Here is a 4,208-nt window from a genome sequence, read left to right as displayed (position 1 = left end):
CCCCCCCCCCCGCCCCACATAGTCAGTACGCCTTAGAAAAATTTCATCCACGAGGCTACAACTCTCTTTTAGTTACACATAACTGTCCACTCTGCAACCCCCAAGTCTGTTCGTTCCCCCCCCCCAGGCACAGCATGCCCACCACCACACCCCCAGCCCTCCCTTCCAGGCAAGCGACCCTAACCCCCTTCCACCACTCACTGTTTCCTAGACTTCTTCCCCAAACCCCCAGTTACAGTTAAGAGCCTGGGAGCCAACAGGAGAAAACAGAAGAAACCCTGGGTCCTAGCATCAGGGTGACCTTGGCCTTTTCCACCCCCATCAGCTGGCCCTGCCTGGGTCTGCTCTTAGGAGGGGCTACTGAAAAAGGTTGTCTATGGGGGGTGTCTCCATGGCAACTGGGCCTAGTGCCCCACACGAGTGTTCCCTCCCCCACCTCCACTCAGCTGCCCACACGAAGCCCCTACCGTCCCCTCCATCAGCCCACTGGACACTCATGGCCCCCAGCCCCTGTCCTTGGTTCTCGCCCCTTCCTCCTTCCTCTCCAGATGGATGCCGAGTTTCCTCTTCTTATCTACTGGCTCCTTCGCCCCCATCTGTGCCCCTCACCACCAGCACCACCACCTCAACTGCCCTAAAAACTCCCTCCCCCCCCCCCCCGGAGTGATCCCATGACCCCGAAGTGTACCCCTCCCCCAGCTGGGCCCCCCACAACCCAGGATCAGCAGGGGATGGAAACGGGGTAAGTGAGGGAAATTCTCCCATCAAAAAAAGATTTGAAGATCTTTTCATTCTGTCGATTTGAGGGGCAATCTGTTTGGTTTTAGGGACTCTTCCTTTAGTCCATCTGTCAGTGGCAGCAAAGGAGGAGGGAGCAGGGGACCCCCAATTCTAAAGCTTCCGGATATGACAGGGGTCACCAGCCCTTCTCCCTCTGAAGGGGCTGGCTCCTTCCTCCAGAATTAGGGGGGTCACAGAACCTTCCTTGTACATCCACCCACCTCCGATTAATAAAAAGATCTGTCTCACCTCTGTTAACGATAGGTCAACTCTCCGATGCACGGGGGAGGGGGACGATGAGCCCCCCTGCCTGCACCCCCCCCAGAAAAACCCTGGTGGCTCCCAGTTCTCACTGCTCCCCCTCCCCCAGCAGCGAGGGACCCAGGCGTCCGACCTGGTTGGGGGGTGTTGAGGTGGGAGGGGAGGCTGAGGGGCCGCTCTTAGCTCGGGCCCCAAGGGAGTGGGGGTCGGGATGAAAAAAAAAAAAAAAAGGTGAGGAGACAATTTGGTTCCCGTGTCGCTGGGTAAAGTGCGGAGCTGGAGGACGAGAGAGGGAGGGAGGAGGGAGGGAGGGGGAGGGGAGCCGCTGGGGATGGGGGAGCCACAGAGAGGAGGTGGGGGGAGGGAAATGATTGGGGGGCAGGGTCTGGGTGGCAGAAGGAAGCTGAGGGAAAAGAGAGAGAGAGACCCAGAGAGGGAGGGAGAGAGACACAGAGAGACAAGGAGAAGCGGAAAGAGAGAAACCCAGAGACTGTGAAACAGAAATGGGGGAGGGAGAAATTTGGGGGAGGCAGCGGCTGGTAGCAGAAGGAAGTTGGAGAGAGAGACACACACAGAGAAATATCCAGAGAGAGAAGGGGACAGAGACAGAGACACAAAGAGAGAAACCAAGAGACTGGGGGACAGATGGGGGATGGGGTAAGGGAGAGGATGAGGGGGGGGGTCAGGATGGGATAACAGAAGGAAAGAAGAGACAGGGACAGAGTCATCCAGAGAGGGGGAGGAGAGACAGATGGGGAGAGACAGACAGAGACTGAGGATGGGGGAGAGAACGAAACAGAGAAAGGGAGAGAGAAATTGGGGGGTGGGGGCAAGGTCTTAATAGAGAGCAGGATGATTTAGAGAGAGAAAAATGGAGAGAGAGAGAGCGGACAAGAGAGTGAATAATAAAAGAAATTGAGGGGAGAAGGTTCTGAGTGGCAGAAGATGCCTGGACACAGAAAAGCCGGTGCAGAAGGGAAGAGAGAGAGAGGTGGAGAGAGCCTGCCTGGGAGAGACCCCGGGAACGAGAGACAGAGAGAGACTGAGGAGGCATCAGAAGCAAGCTGGAGGAAAACAGGAGAGGGGCCAGGCTCCGATGGATGAAGGAGGTCAGAGATCGAGGCCACCCGCGCCCCCTCCCCCACCACATCCCCAGCCCCCATCCCTGCCCCCATCCCCATTCCAAAGCCACCACCCCACCCCCACTAGCCTCCTTCTCTCCACAGCATCGCTTTTCGCCGCCACCGCCTCTTCCTGTCGCCATAGCAACAGGATCCAGGCGCCCAGCCAAGGCTGGCAGCGGCGCCGGAAATGAGGGGAGGGCCTTTCCAAAAGGACCCCAGGAGCTGTCCCCTTTCCCCAAATCCGAGGGAAAGCTCAACTTCCCGGGCCTCCTCCCCACCCCCCACAACTGCCAAGGGCAAAGAGCCCCTGAAAATAAAATTCCATTCGATTCAATTTACCAGGATAGCAAGCCCTTTGAGTTTCACCAATATATATATATATTTTTTTAATTTTCATTTCACCCCCTACCTGCCCCTAGCTCAAAGAGTTAGATTCCCGCCCACCCCCCAAGATGGGGACTGGCATGAGGGGGGAAACAGAGTATGAGAAGCTCGGGTGGAAATATGCCTCAAAGAAATCTGCCTGGGGTTGGGTGGGACAGCTTGCAAGTTTTAAGAATAATGATGGTTGGAGTTACAGAACTAGCCAGTAGCCAGGGGGTGGAAAAATCTGAGATGAGAGTCAGAAAGTTTGGTTTTGGACTCAAATCTCAGAGATGGCCGTAGCCGCCCTGTGACCTTGGGCAAAACATTTCCTCCTTTCTAGACTCGGTGATTATGGGAACAAACCCCCCCTCCAATTAATGGAGAACGTCGGTGAGACAAGGTCTTGCGCACTGCTCTACACTAGCAGTTTGTTCCGGGCTGTGACCTCAGGCAAATGCTATCCAAAACCAAAAGCTGGCCATGACCACAGACTTGGGCTAGGCAGTTTGCAAGCTTCCTTGTCTCCCGGAATTCTTACGGAATCCTTGCAGTGTGGACGCTGACATTCCCATATTACAGATGAGCAAACTGAGGCTCGGAGATGTATCGTGATTTGCCCAAACCACTCAGGGAATAAAAGGCAGAGTTGGAGATGAAGCAGTTTCTTTGTGGGGATTGACAGGGGTGGTCAGCAGTGGGTGAACTTCAGAGCCACTTAACATGCCGTTTTGGGGGAACAGGTCCTCCCTTTTGGGGACTGGTGGAGACAGAGAAAACCTGTGTTCCCCACTCATCCAATCCGCTCCCCCAGAGGAGCCAGAGCCTTCTGTACACAGCATCTCACATTTCCAATGGAGTTTCCAGAGGTCAGATTACTTAATTCTCACCATGCCCCCCCCCCAGGGGAGGGGGGGGAGTTTAGAGAGGCATTCTGACACCCCTGGTTTAGAAGCAAGGAAGCACCAGCCTCAAGGGAAGGGGCCTGGAATTCATTCATTCGAGAATTATTTGTCCCTCTTCTGCTCTTTTGCCAGGGAGAGGGACGCAGCTGTGCACAATAACGGTAACCGACATAAATTGAACGCTAAATATGACGGACTCAAAGTCATTTGCAGGCATCGACTTGGTCCTCCAGCTTCTGCGGTTAGCCCCCATTTTCAAGATGTGTAAACTGAGACAGAGAGGTCAGCACATCAGGAAGGTAGGAAGTGCGGTGAGCGTGCGCTGTTTTCTCTGCTAAAAATAAACAACAAAAACCAGAAACCTTCAAAGGGTGAACACAATGATAAGGGTAATAAAATAAGCCAGGGTTTCTAAACCTAGAACCAGTGATGCTAGCTGGGTATTTCTCTTGGGGGGGGGGGGGGGGGCAACCCAGGCCACTTCAGAATGGTCACCAGCATCCATCCACAGACTCTACCCACCGGATGCCAGGAGCAAGGGGTATAATAAAAAGAACCCAGGGGTGCCCGGAGGGTGGCTCAGTCGGTCTTAATTTCAGCTCAGGTCATGAACTCAGAGTTCCTGAGCCCGAGCCCTGCATGGGGCTACGTGCTGACAGTGAGGACCCTGCCTGGGTTTCTCCTTCTCTCCCTCCCTCTCTGCCCCTCCCCTGCTCGCCCCTCCTTCTCTGCCCCTCCCCTACTGGCCCCTTCTCCCTCCCTCTCTCTCTCTCTC

At 55.1% G+C, this 4,208-nt stretch overlaps 1 long non-coding RNA gene across 2 annotated transcripts in view; it reads left to right on the top strand.

Moving 5' to 3' along the window:
• Positions 1-1,855: 1,855 nt before the first annotated feature.
• The window catches only part of LOC121018829 (uncharacterized), a 6,031-nt gene continuing 3,678 nt past the window's right edge, over positions 1,856-4,208 (top strand). For both annotated transcript variants that reach the window (XR_005785331.1, XR_005785330.1), the window contains exons 1-2: positions 1,856-2,150; positions 3,566-3,715. This is a non-coding gene — a long non-coding RNA (uncharacterized LOC121018829). The remainder of the gene's footprint in view (positions 2,151-3,565; positions 3,716-4,208) is intronic.

This window comes from Herpailurus yagouaroundi, unplaced genomic scaffold, assembly GCF_014898765.1.
Source record: "Herpailurus yagouaroundi ecotype Mexico unplaced genomic scaffold, PumYag 220, whole genome shotgun sequence".
NCBI classification, from domain to species: domain Eukaryota; kingdom Metazoa; phylum Chordata; class Mammalia; order Carnivora; family Felidae; genus Herpailurus; species Herpailurus yagouaroundi.
Note: the sequence above shows the minus strand (reverse complement) of the source record. Positions and strands in the feature narration are given on the sequence as shown.